Consider the following 14,417-nt stretch of genomic DNA (forward strand, 5'->3'; position numbering starts at 1 on the left):
GCAGATCCTGAAAGCCTGTGGTTCCAAAGTTCAATCTGAGTAAAGATAAGCTGTTATGGGCTTTGGAAAAGGGGAATGATCTGATCCCAGTGATTGTTGTGATGGGACTGGGGTTTGGGAAAAGGAAAGAGGCTGGAGGTGGGGCCAGCAGTGAAGCTGCTGTAAGAGTCTTGGGGGGCTCCTGGTACTATAAAGGGAAAGAAATTTGTGGGCTGGAAAATGTGGTAGGCATCCCATCAATACTTGTTTAATTAATTAATTAAGAAGTTTGATATTTTAAGTTTGTTGCAAGAAATAGAGGTTTGTTAGAACTGCAAATGAATGAACTGGAGATGGTGAAAACATTGAAAATGATATGGAAGAATGAGTAGGTTGAAAGGGGAAAAGAATCCTGAAAAATGAATTTAACAGTCTGGGGTAAGGGAAGGAGTTGGCAACAGAGACAGAGAATCAACTAGTCAGAAAGCTATGACTATAGCACAGGCTCTTTGGAATAAACATGGAAACCTGGTGAAGATCAAGGATGACTCTTGAGTTCTCTAGCTCCAGCACCTGCCATCTGTCCCTGATTGACCAGAGCTCGTCCTGGGACACCCTGAAGCCAGAGAGCCAAGTGATGAGAAGGAGAGCTCCTGAGGGGGTCTCAGCTTTGGGGTGGGGGTGAGGGCAAATTAAATGACCCTCAAGAACCTTTCTAGCCTTGGGAACTTGTGAAAATATTGCTAGTGAAATATTGCTAGTGATTCTAGTGAAAATATTGCTCAAGTGTCATATTCCCAGAATAAGAATAAGGACTCTCTTGATTTGGAGAAAGGCCCTAAGACCTTCAGAGGAAAAGACTAAGTAAAGGCTATGGGGTAACCCAAGCCAAGACAATTACCATTCATCTCTGGAGGTGTTTAATTTAGGAGAGAATCGGTTCTTTCCACTGCAGAATTTGTGGAATTTTTTGTCCAGTGCTCCTATAATGAGGTATGGTTACTACATGTTGTAGGAAAAGGAAGAAATCAGGCGGCAGGACAGATGTCTTCTCCCTTCAGATTACATGATTTTTGTTCATAGCTTCAATGGCACATTAAGGAAGAATTCAGTTCCCCCTTTACAAGAAAGGCCATTTACTTCTCAGAGCACCAAAAAACCCATGGAGTTGAGTCCTATGTAAGAAAATAGTGTAGTGTGAAAAATGACATCATAACGTTGCATTATTTATGTAACATTTGTTAGGAACCTACTAAGTGCTGGGTGCTGTTTCAGGCACTAGAAACACCGTAGTGAACAAAACACACTGAGGCCCTGCCCTCAAGAAGCCTCTGAATTTTGGTGGGAGCACATGGGAGAAAGTATTAACCTCACCTGAGACCAGGGAAAGCCTAAGAGAAGAGTGACACTTGTCACCCTCACTGTCTGTTCTCTACACACAACCAGAAGGATTTTTTTGAATCACAAAACTGAAAATGTTATTTATTCCCTTGCTTTGTTTCACCAATGGCTTCTCTGTGCTCTTCTGAGAAAGTTCCAAGTTGCATTAGCATGACCGGGTAGCACCCTGAGGGATCTGGCCTCACACCCGTCGCCCACAGTCTCCCTTACGCTCTGCAGTCCTGCCACCCCAGCCTTCTTTCAGTATCTCAAACATGTCTCCCCTCCTGCTTCTGCCTCTGGGTCTTGGCACCTGCTGTTCCCTTGATCCAGAACACGTGTTCTCCCACCCACCTCTTTGCCCCTACCCACCCTTGCCTCCAGCCCACTCTGCCCAGTTAATCCCACTGCCCTTCAGATCTGATCCAAAGTTCACTTCTCAGAGTTTTCCCAGCATTTGCCTTTTCCTGCAACTTTCGTAACAGCCTGTGTTTACTTTCCTGTCCCCTCTTCCTTTCTCCTCTCCTCCTTCCCTCAAACGTTAAACAAATGAACGCAAAGAGAAATAGAAAACGGTAAATTGCAGTAAATGCTTTGAAGGAAAAGAACAGCTTATAACATTTCAATAAAGACATATAATTATATTATTATATATATTAGTTCATCATTCACACAAATAGATGTCTAAAATCGTGTTGAATAAATGAATGAAGAATAATTATGAGTAAGATTTCTCTCATCGGAGGAGGTAGTAAAGAGAATTCCAGGCAAGGAAAATGACACGTGCAAAGATACAGAAGCATGAATGGGCATGAAGTAATTGGCAAATCACTAGAAATATGACTAAGTGGATTGGCTGGAGTTAAGATTGTAAAGGTGAGGAGGATCCTGTTTGTGACTTTGGCTTTTTTCCCTGTTGGGAGTGGGAGAAGGTGGTGGAAATCAAAGGTTTTTAAGCAAGAGAGTGTTATATTCAAAGAGGGATAGAGAGATAACTGATTCTTCATCTACTGCTATTTCATCCCCCAAATTTTAAATTCTAAAACTGAGAACTCCTACTCCTTCAGCATGGCTAGTTTATCAAAATCAGTTAAATCGGGAAATCATCAAAAATACTCCATATATGTTTTCAACATCTTACTCTAATTTAGAATATACAAATGCACTTGCTAATCTTCAGGTAGAGGGCCAAGGCATTTCCGTAAGTGTGGAGTCTTTGATTCTTTTTTTTTTTTTTTTTTTTTTGCGGTACCCAGGCCTCTCACTGCTGTGGCCTCTCCTGCTGCGGAGCACAGGCTCCGGACGCGCAGGCCCAGCGGCCATGGCTCACGGGCGTAGCCGCTCTGCGGCATGTGAGATCTTCCCGGACCAGGGCACGAACCCGTGTCCCCTGCGTCATCAGGCGGACTCTCAACCACCGCACCACCAGGGAAGCCCGAGTCTTTGATTCTTGAGTGACCGCACCCATATTGAATCATCTAATTGATTTCAACAGACCAAGTAACTTAAATATTTCTTATAAAATAACCTTGCCACAGACTCCATGATTATGATTTTTTTTCAGGTGTTTTTACATGATAGCATAATGGTTAAGAGCACAATCTCCCAAGCCAGACTGCCTGGCTTCAAATCCTGGCTGCACCACTTCCTAACTCGGGCAAGTTGTTGGCTTCTTTGTGCCTCAGTTTCCTCAATACTCACTTCAGAGAATTATTGTGAGGATCAAATCAATATTTTATATAAAGGCTTAATGTAGTGCCTGGCACATAGTCAACATTCAGTAGATGTTAACTATTTTCCAGTTGTCTCACCCACACCCAATTCAATAGCATTTTAAAGAGACTTTCCTTTATTGGGACTTTCCAAAGCATTTAGTTTAGTGTTCTTAGAAACAACAGTTCTCCTTCTTTTGTATCACTGTCTTACATAATATTTAATTAAATTATGTAAGTACAGTAACTACTACTATTGGCATAAATAAATTCTGGAACAATCACAAAGACTTACACTCAACTTGTGGAAGTGGATGTGGACGTGCGAGAGGGTAACCTACTAGCCAGGACCAGGCAGGGTGCTGTGGCCATTAGCCAGGGTGTGTTACAATGGGAAGGGGAAGTTCTAGTGAGCCCAGTAGGTCAGTAAAGAAGAGATCAGTTAAGAGAGCATCTACTCTTAGGTGACAACCTCTATCCTTCTTGCGTCCCCTCTCCTTTGCCCTTATAGCTATGCTTTAATTTCATCAATTCCCTAGGCCCAGGCCAGACCTGTAATCTTCCTAAGCATCAAAAAAGAGACAGCTCCCCTGTGGAATTTTTTTTTTTTTACATCTTTATTGGAGTATAATTGCTTTACAATATTGTGTTAGTTTCTGCTGTACAACAAAGTGAATCAGCCATATGTATACATATATCCCCATATCCCCTCCCTCTTGAGCCTCCCTCCCACCCTCCCTATCCCACTCCTCTAGGTGGTCACAAAGCACCGAGCTGATCTCCATGTGCTGTGCAGCAGCTTCCCACTAGCCATCCATTTTACATTTGGTAGTGTATAGATGTCAATGCTACTCTCTCCCTTCATCCCAGCTTCCCCTTCCTTCCCCCTCACCCCCACCATGTCCTCAAGTCCATTCTCTACGTCTGCACCTTTATTCCTGCCCTGCCACTAGGTTCATCAGTACTCCCCTATGGAATTTAAAATAAAAACAATACTAAATTATAAAATAAGCATAAGGAAGTCCAGTAAAGTCTGACTTTTCCCATGGTGATTATTTCGGTGCTTTTAAAAAAGTTTTCAGGTTCTGTCCCCAGAATTGTTGCAGAGGTTCCCTTTGCTTTGCTGGTGCCTTGAGAATATGTTTATCTATTGGGTAATCCAGCACTGCCTTTGACCCTTGCATTTTTTCCCAACCTCTCAGCCTCTGCCTAGAATCACTTTCCTCCCTATCAACCCTCGATCCCAAGATCCATCACTTTTAACTGCTTTCTTGCCAAAATCTTCTACCCCATTTCCTCACATACTTGTCCTTACACAGAACCCATCCAATAGCCCCCCCAAACATTAGATATATTGAATTTGAGGTGACTTTTCACTCCCAAGTAGAAATGCCCAATAGACAGTCGAACATAAAAGTCTGGAACCCAGGAGACAGAGTAAAAGTAGATAAAGGGATTTAAAGATCTGCAACACATAAGTGAAATTTGACCCCATGTATGTAGGTTACATCACCGAAAAAGGGCAGGTTGAGTGGGAAGAACAATGGCTGAGTTAAGAGCTCTGAGGAACATCACTGTGTAAGGGGCAGGGGAAGCAGGAGCTGCTGATGACAGAGGGAAGCTTGACATGCAACAAAGCCTGAATCCAAGGCAGGAGGGCTTGAGGAAGTGATGGTTACCAGTGTCAGACATAACAAAGAAGTGAGGTAAGATTAGACAGGGCCTGGCACCTGGTAGGTACTCCAGTGCCTACTTCTTCACTAAATAATACATTAGGATTGAAATCATTAGGATGTCATTGGTGATCTTGGTGCTAGGTTTGAGTTTCCAGAGAAGCAGACCTTGAGACAAGGATTAGTTTATTTGAAAGGTGAGGGAACACTGGGAGGTGGGAGAGAGTGAAATGGGGCCCAGGAGCAGCCAATAAAGGATGAGTTATCAAGCCAGCAACCACTGTGGGCAATTAGCGTTAATCCCGCTGGGAAAGCTCTGGAAGTCAGTGCAGAACACTCAGCTCACAGTTACCCCTCTCAGGAGTTGAGGGAGCTGGGGTATTATATACCGACTCCTGCAGGTCATTTGTTGAGGGCTGCTCTTAGGGGCATTAACTTACTGACATTTCCAGCCTGATACTTGGGCAGCAAAGCAGACCCTGGTTGCACGAAGAAGCAAATGAATGCAGGTGCTGGCAGTTGGAAGTCGGGTGTGCACTCAAGTAGTAAGGGCAGGGATATGGACAGGGTGGCAACAGCACCTTGGAATCTGCAGTTTCAGTGGCAGAAGCTAGAATTCTATGGACTGGTAGGAAGTTGGAGGTGAGACCTGGAGGTGATAACTGTAGATAACTATTTCAAGATGCTTGGCTGAAAAAAGAAGATAAAAGATACGTCAGTAGGCTGACTCAATGGAGGGCAGAAAAGAAGGGCAGAATAGGGCTTCCCTGGTGGCGCAGTGGTTGAGAGTCCGCCTGCCGATGCAGGAGACACGGGTTCGTGCCCAGGTCTGGGAAGATCCCACATGCCACGGAGCAGCAGGGCCCGTGAGCCATGGCCACTGAGCCTGCGCGTCCGGAGCCTGTGCTCTGCAGTGGGAGAGGCCACAACAGTGAGAGGCTCGCGTACCCTAAAAAAAAAAAAATAGGGCAGGATATAATGGGAGATCAGAACTTCCTGGTGATGGTGATTGAGGAAATTCTCATTTTCCCCTTCTTAGAGTGAGAAGTAGCGAGCTGCTCTAACTACTTCCCACTTCAGGGTTCTTCTTCAGCTTCCTTAGATCAGCATCCAGTTTTTTCTGCTGGGTTTGGGGACCTGAGTTCCCCCACTGAAGAAGCCCTGCTGAGCTAGTCTTTTCCAGCCTCAAGGTTGCAGAGATGCTAAGCCTGAAGAGCCAGAGGGGTAGACTGACTGTGGGTGCTGAGCAGATTGGGGCAGGAGTGGAGCCCAGTGGCAGACTCTGAGCCCACGGAGAACCACAGGGTCCGAGGAGAGGCCTGTGGGCTTTTCCACTGAGTGGCTCCTCGCTTGCCTGGCCTTCCTCTCTCATGTCAGCAAATGGCAACAATAGGTTGGGTTGAAGCATAACAGGCAAAACCACAAAGGAAACATTCTTGTGCCATTCATCTCAAGTATGGCTCTTTATTTGATTGCTGTCTATCTCAGCTAAAGCATAAGCTCATGAGGGCAGGGACTATATTCATTTTAGCACTATTGTATCCCTTGTGCCTGGCACATAATCAGTATTCAATCAATATTTGCTTAATGGGGAAGAAAAAACAAGTAATGCTGTCTATTGATGGTGCCTAAACCAATAAGAAGCTGAGATTTTTACCCCCCCACCAGAAATGGATTGTCTATGAAGCTAATGAAATTTAAACTTAAGGGCCCCTTATTTGCATGAGCTCCTAGGAGAGGCCTTCATGGTCACATTTTTTAAATTTGCAAAAAAATACCTTAATCAAAGCTGAAGATGACCACTGTTTCCACTCTAACTTCGTACTTCTCCTCATGTGGAATGGCTTTGAAGTAGCTGTGGGTGTTTTGGGGACCTGGTTAAAGGGAAGTTGAGTTGGGAATATAGTTTGTTTACTTGGATTTAATGGGATCTATTTATGCGGTTCACAGTCTCTTCTGTGCAGAGTTAACTTACTACTGGCTGTGCTGGTGTAGAAGTGGCTCTCAGGAGACCTGTTATTGCCCACTATGCTAACTCACTGGGGACCAGGACACAAAGGTGCATGGCCAGAGCTTCTATGGGCATGAACGTGCCCTAGGGTACCCTGCCATGGAAGAGAAACAAGACTAAAAATGTATGGTTCCAGAAACTAGTCATCACATATGTAAAATTGTAAGTGGAAATTTTAGTTTTTACTGATGCCTGGTCAAAACAGAACCTCTCACCTATCAGGAATATATTCCTTAATGCAGTATATACAATGATAAATGTATTATATATATTTTTCTTTTTTTGATGGGAATCACATGAGATAGAGTTTATTAAAATTCCTGTGTTTATAGGGCATAAACCTGTAGCAATGCTACTAATAATAAGTGCATTCTTATGTGAAGTTATGTTTTACACATTCCCAAAATATTGACATCACTGAAGATAACATAAAACTCTTAATGTGCACTATAACTAGGACATCAGTAATAAACTGGTAAAAGAATGTCAATAAAGTCCAAAAGTATTCAGGAAAATTTGAAATGCCCTGAATGCCTATATGAAAGAAATTTGATAGATGTTTCCCCAAATTTCACAAGAATCCTTTAAAAATTATATAACAATACTAATAGGGAGTTTTGAAGCTGAAAGAAATTCCCTATATTTTCAATAATAAACAAAGTTTGATCAATAATGGTAGATAAAAGACTGAATTATATTTCCCTTTTCTTTACAGAAAATTACAGTTAAAAATTGTTGTTCATATGAAGAGTTAATCAGAGTATGCAGTCTGTTAAAAAAATTTGTGATGCTTATGATTTTCCTCAACTTTTAACATTTTGTAATTTGTTGTGCTATCGTTTGTCATCCTGAATACTCACTTTTGAACCTGATTTATATTTGTAAGTTTTTAAAGAGAGCTCTCAAAGCTGTACATGCTAAGCTTCAACACATGGATCTGCTCCTGTATCCTCCCTCTCTCTTCCTGGCTTTAGGTGATTTTGGATGTGAAGCAACAGTCTTTAGAGTCGCAACTGTAGATAATTGGTGTATGACTAGTTGCCATGGAGACATTTTAGATGATGCCTGACCTCCTTTTTTGGTTTATAGAATAAATTGAGTTTCTAGAATTAACCAGGAGCTGAGGACCACTCCCTTCTGATACACTCATGGAGCTTGAGTTTTAATCTTACCCAGCTTCTTAATTCTAGAGTCTCTCTGAGCCCAGGCCCCAGGGACAGATTCCTTCTTCCTTTGCCATTTGGCTGGCTCTAGAATGGAGGCAGAGTTGAAGGGAAGAAGGGGGAAGAGCATCACATGCATTCTAATTCTAATTTGATGTCTCTTTGGGGGCAGTGCCTCCTAATTGGTCCCAGTTGGTACATCTCGTAGGAAATTTGGCAGAAATGAGAAAGGAGAAGACATACAATGACCGGTTGCAGTTAGTGGGGATATTTAGCCTGGAGAAGCAATGCCTCTGTTGGAAACCTGTATCACAGGTTTGAGCTTTTGTCACAACATTGTATAACATGTCTACTCAAAACTCAGTGCCATAACGTGGTTGGTGTTTTTTCTTGAATGCACAGGTATGTGGATCACTGAGCATCAGCTGATCTCAGCTGGGCTTAGCCGGGCTTGGCTTCAGGCTGCAGGTTAGGTCCGTGTCTGCTCTATGTTGTCCTTTATCCCCCTTGAACCATCAGCCACCAAAGGCGTGCTTTTCTCATGGTGAAAGTCAGGAGCCCAAGAGACCGATGCCAACCATGCAAGCACATTTCTAGCCTCTGCTTGCACTATGTCTGCTAACATTCCATTGGATGAAGCACATTAATGGCCAAGCCCAAATTCAAGGGTAGGAAAATCATCGCACCCTGCTTTGAGGGCAAGGCAAGTTATATGGGCAAGGCAACATCAGTGGGGCAGGGAAGATGGAGGTGGGGGAATGGAGGGGGTGAACACTTGGTGAACCATTATGTAATATATAAAAGAAAGTGCAGATTTCCTCACCTCTCAGTCCTCAACTCACCAGAGTCTACCCTCATTCCCTGCTTTTACCAAAATCACTGTCTTACTTATTTTGCCTCATTATACATAGAATCTGATTCTTCTTCATTCTCACTGAATTGCTTGCCTGCATTGCTGCTGTAGCCTGCTAACTGCTCCCCTTGTCTCTGGTCTTCTCCTTTCCCAATTTGTCATCCACAGAGCTGCCAGCTATTATCAGTATCACATCAGCATCAGCAACAGCATCAGCATTATTGTTATCTATTTTGCATTACACTTACTGGTTTATGTGCCTGCCTCCTTCATTATACTGAGAGCTTCTGGATGGCAAGAACTGGGTTTTATTTATCTTTGAATCTCCAGCATCCTGCACTGGGCCTGATGCATGTAAAACTTCAATAAGTGCATATGGAAAGAAGGAAGCAGAGAAGAAAGATGGGATTCCAATTTGAGTCTATATGACCTTAAAGCTTAAAATCTTTCTACTCTACCATAATTTAGCCTTAGTCACAGATGTGTTGCTGATAAAAACAAGGATAAAGCTCAAACCCTCTCACTCCTACAGTGGTGGAAAAGCAGGCTACTTGATCTAGATTAACTAAAGATTGTTTCTCCCATAGTAGCAATAATCCTTCCTGATCCTAATTCTTCAAAGATGGAAAGGTCTAGAAGCCACAAAATGTTTTAAATGGCCATAAGCACTTTAACTATGTGAAAAGATGCTCAACTTCACTCTGAGAGAAATGCATATGCCATTTTTTACCTATCAGGTTGGCAGAGATCAAAAAAGTTTGTAACGCTATACTGGTGAAGGGTGTGGAAAGAGATACATAAATTGCTGATGGGAGTGTAAATATGTTCAACCTCTACAGAGGGCAATTTGGCAATATCTTTCAGCTCTTTATGTACTGATATGGAAGGGTCTCCAATAGACCCTGTGTTGTAAGTGCAAAGGCAAGATGCAGAACACGGAGCAGAGTTACCTTTTGTGTGCGTGGAAGGAAGAAAATCAGATATACATATATGCTGTTATTGTTCAGACAAGCTCTGGAAAGATATATAAGAAACTGTTAATAACACTCCCTTTTGAGGAGGTGAATTGAGCTGGAGAACAAGGCTGAGAGGAAGATTTCTTCTTCACTGTATATTCTTTTGTATCTTTTAAGTTTTGTTCCATATAGAATAGAATTGTTTAGGTGACAGAAATGCTGTCAGAAGATCAACAAACTGGAAAACATATTTGTAACATAATATGGCAAAACGCCAATTTCCTTAATCTACAAAGAGTTTATAAATCAGTTAAATTAAGACAGAGAGAGAAAAAGGGAAGGGATATAAGAACTAGTTTTAGAAAGAAATACAAATGGCCAATATTTATATGAAAAAGATGCTTAACTCATACATTATTAAGGAAAATAAAGGAAAAATCAGAAGGAATGCTTCAGAGAAGAACTGAGCTCTGTTATTAGATGTGTTTAAGGAGAGACTAAGTGACCAATTATTAAAGTTGTTTGTTGAGAGGTTTCTTTCAAGCATCTGATAAAGGAAAGATTTCTAGCGTCCAAAGGAACTAATTATTTCCAATCATTAGGGTCTTTAATTCCTTATGGTGTTGACAAGGCCAAGCAAGCAAGCCTAGGGAAAGAAGGGAAAGGAAAATAATGGAAGTTCACCTAAAAGCACAAAAATCTCAGAAACGGAAGGGATCTTGGAGCTCATCTTTCAAACATCCCACCTAATGCATCGTCTCTTGGGGCACAGTTCCAGATTTGCCACTTAATAACATTGAGCAAGCTTATTACCAAATCATTCATTCGTTCAATAAATATTTACTGAGTTCCTTCAACGTGTCAGGCACAGCCCCTGTCCTCATGGAGACAGACATTAATCAAATATTTATTCAAACAAATGTAAAACTGCAACAGTGGCAGACTATGAAAGCCTAAGGGTGTGATATGACCCAGACAGGGATTTTAGGAAAGTTGAGCTGATTAGGCTGAATAGGAGTTTAACCATGCACCAGGGAGAGGGAAAACACACCTAGGCAGAGCCAACGGCATGCGCAAAGGCCCTATCAGGAGAGCTCACGACAAGGCCTATGACGGAAAAGACTGAAAATGGTGATGAGCATGTGGTATGAGGCGAGGCTGAGGAGCTAGCAGTCTGGCCTTGAGGGGTCCGTCATGGAGAGCCCTCAGAGGGTTTAGGGAAGGAGAAAAAGGGGACAAGTGCCTTGATCAGATTCACATTTTGAAACTATTAATCTGGCTACCTAGTGGAGAATGGATTGGAGGGAAGCAAGAGCAGATGGGCACAGGCGAGTTAGGAAGCAGATGCAATAGACGAGAGAGAATGGTCACTTAGATAAGAGTGCTGGCGGTGGAGCGATCTGGGCAAATGTGAAAGAGGTTTAGAAGTAAACTTGACCAGACTTGGTGATGGGCTAGATCTGATGACTGACAGAGAGGAAGGAACAATAATATTTCCTAATTGGAAAGATGGTGGTACCATTCACTCAGACAGAAAACAATGGAAGACAACTGTTTAGGAGGAAATCTCAGAGTTCAGCTTAGAACGTGCCAAATACGAGATGCTTTTGAGAAGACGTATCAGTCAGTTGGCAGCATTTATTTATGGAGTGTGTACTGTGCAACTGGCAGTGGAATATACAGATTTATTGTTTATTTGTGAAAAAGAAAAAAAAGGATAAACACAATTCCCCTTTTTCTGAGGCCCTTGCTGTTCCACTATTATATTGTCTGTTCCTTCTTACTTCTGTCATTTGTCTGACTCTCTCGACTCCTCATTTGTTGGGTGGAATGATCCAGTACCTCACATTTATGGTTTCTTGGCCTATTAATTTCTAAAGACCACTCTACTTCACTACGTAGTCCCATGGCCACACCATGAACCTTATTACTCAGAACTCATCGACCTTGAACTCCTTTCACTTTCAAACCCTCCTATACCTTCCAGCTCTCCCATTTTTTCTCCATGTCCATGTCTTCCTCCATTTGCTGTCCCATTTTTTTCCTCCCATTATTTCCAAGGCTTTTAAAAGGACTTCCTCCCTATTACGGCCTGACACATAGCAGACATGTAATAAGTATTTGTTGAGAGAATGAATGTCTACTTCCTTATCTCCCATTCATCCCCCAGCCCGTCATGGTCCAGTGTTGACCTCCATCACTCCACCTTTAGACCAGTAAGGCTTCCTACTTACCAAACCCAATGGATACTTTTCAGCTTTGTTTTATCAGAACGTTGCTGCCTTCCTTTTAAAACCCTGTTTCCTTAAGTTCTGCATTTTCTGCCTTTCTGATCACTTTTTCCTTTTTTTTTTTTTTTTTTTTGCGTTATGTGGGCCTCTCACTGTCGTGGCCTCTCCCGTTGCGGAGCACAGGCTCCGGATGCGCAGGCCCCGCGGCCATGGCTCACGGGCCCAGCCGCTCCGCGGCATATGGGATCCTCCCAGACCGGGGCACGAACCCATATCCCCTGCATCGGCAGGCGGACTCTCAACCACTGCGCCACCAGGGAGGCCCTGATCACTTTTTCTTCATATCTTTTGAGGGATCTTAACCCTCAAGGATTGTCTTCAACCTTCTTCATTTCTCCTTTACACATTTTCCCTAAACAATCACATCTGTTCTCTCTGTTGTTAATCCTGAAATATCTATGTCCAGCTTAGAACCCAAAGAATGTGTCTCCAACTGCCTACTGGATATTCTCACCAGGCACCCAGTAGGCATTCATTAAATATTTGTTAAATGAATGAATGAAAATTCCATAAGCACCTCACAGTTGTCATGTGCAAAAAAGAAATCATCTTTTCCTTGCAACCCACTCCTCCTCTTTTTATGTTTCTTATTCTGATTAATGGTAGCATCACCATCTAGTCCTTACTGATGTAAGGAGATCTGATTATTTTCACCCCTAAATGTGTTTGAATCTGTCTCCTCCTCTCTGTCCCCCCTACTACTATCCTACTTCTGGCCCTCATCAGATCCCTGCTGGCTTTTCCTTTCTCACTCTTACCATAGCTCACCTAGATTATTCCAGTAGGTTTAAAATTCATCTCTCTGGCCTTTATCTTGCTCCCCTCCAGTCTTTTTTTTTTTTTTTAATGAGATAAAAATTTACATAACATAAAATTAACCATTTTAATCATCTTGAAGTGTACAACTCAGTGGGTTTTAGTATATTCACAACGTTGTACAGCCATCACCACTATCAAATTCCAGAACACTTCCATCACTCCAAAAAGAAACCCTATATTTCCCAACTCTCCCCCTTCCTCCATCTCTTGACAACCACAAATCTACTTTCTGTCTTTATGGATTTGTCTATTCTGGACATCACACATAAATGGAATCATATAAGGTGGCCTTTTGTGTCTGGCTTCTTTCACTTAGCATAATGTTTCTGAGCTTCATCCACACTGTAACATATATCAGTACCTCATTCCTTTTTATGGCTGAATAATATTCCATCATATGGATATGTCACATTTTGTTTATCCATTCATCACTTGATGGGCATTTGGGTTATTTTCACTCTTTGACTATTATGAATAATGCTGTTGTGAATATTAGTGTACAGGGTTTTTTGTGGACATACGTTTTCAGATCTCTTTGGTATATACCTAGGAGTAGAAGTGTTGGATTACATGGTAACTCTGTGTTTAATATTTTGTGGAACTGCCAAATAATTTCCCATAGTGGCTGCACCATTTAAAGCTGCCATTCCTGGGACTTCCCTGGTGGTCCAGTGGGTAAGACTCCATGCTCCCAATGCAGGGGGCTGGGGTTCGATCCCTGGTCGGGGAACTAGATCCCTCATACATGCCACAACTGAGTTTTCATGCTGCAACTAAAAGAGCCCACATGCTGCAACTAAAGATCCCACATGCCGCAACAAAGATCCTGCGCGCTGCAACTAAGACCTGGAGCAGCCTAAATAAATAAATAAAATTTTTTTAAAGCTGCCATTCCCATTAGCAGAGTATGATGATTCCAATTTCTCCACATCCTGAACAACACTTGGTATTTTCTTTTTTGTTTGTTTGTTTTAATAGTCATCCTAGTGGGTGTGAAGTGATATCTCATTGTGGTTTTGATTTGCATTCCTCTAATGACTATTGATGTTGAGCATCTTTTCATTTTTTAGCTGTCTGTATATCTTCTTTGGATGCGAAGTCTTTTTAAAAAGTAATCTTGGGCTTCCCTGGTGGCGCAGTGGTTGAGAGTCCACCTGCCGATGCAGGGGACACAGGTTTGTGACCCGGTCTGGGGAGCGGCTAGGCCCGTGAGCCATGGCCGCTGAGCCTGCGTGACCCGAGCCTGTGCTCTGCAATGGAAGAGGCCACAACAGTGAGAGGCCGCGTACTGCAAACAAACAAACAAACAAACAAAAAGTAATCTCTACAAACTATGGTGAAATGCAAAACACAAGAAAAAAAAGCAATCCCATCACTGTACTTCAAAAATTTTAACCCCTCCTTATTGCTGAAATAATCAAATAAAAATTTCTTAATGTAGTACATGAGGCCCTTTCTGTCCCACCTCTTCTAACACTCTCCTCCTCACTCTTTACTTTTTAGCCATATTGAACAGAGGAGAGGTTGGGGGGATTTAACTTTTGTCTCTTTTTTTGTCAACCCAGTCTCCAACAATAGAG

At 42.4% G+C, this 14,417-nt stretch overlaps 1 protein-coding gene across 2 annotated transcripts in view; it reads left to right on the plus strand.

The window, feature by feature from the left end:
• The window catches only part of RNF220 (ring finger protein 220), a 217,733-nt gene that overhangs the window by 39,514 nt on the left and 163,802 nt on the right, over positions 1-14,417 (plus strand). The gene's annotated exons all lie outside the window — the stretch shown is intronic.

The sequence above is a fragment of the Mesoplodon densirostris genome, chromosome 2 (assembly GCF_025265405.1).
Source record: "Mesoplodon densirostris isolate mMesDen1 chromosome 2, mMesDen1 primary haplotype, whole genome shotgun sequence".
Taxonomy (NCBI): Eukaryota; Metazoa; Chordata; class Mammalia; order Artiodactyla; family Ziphiidae; genus Mesoplodon; species Mesoplodon densirostris.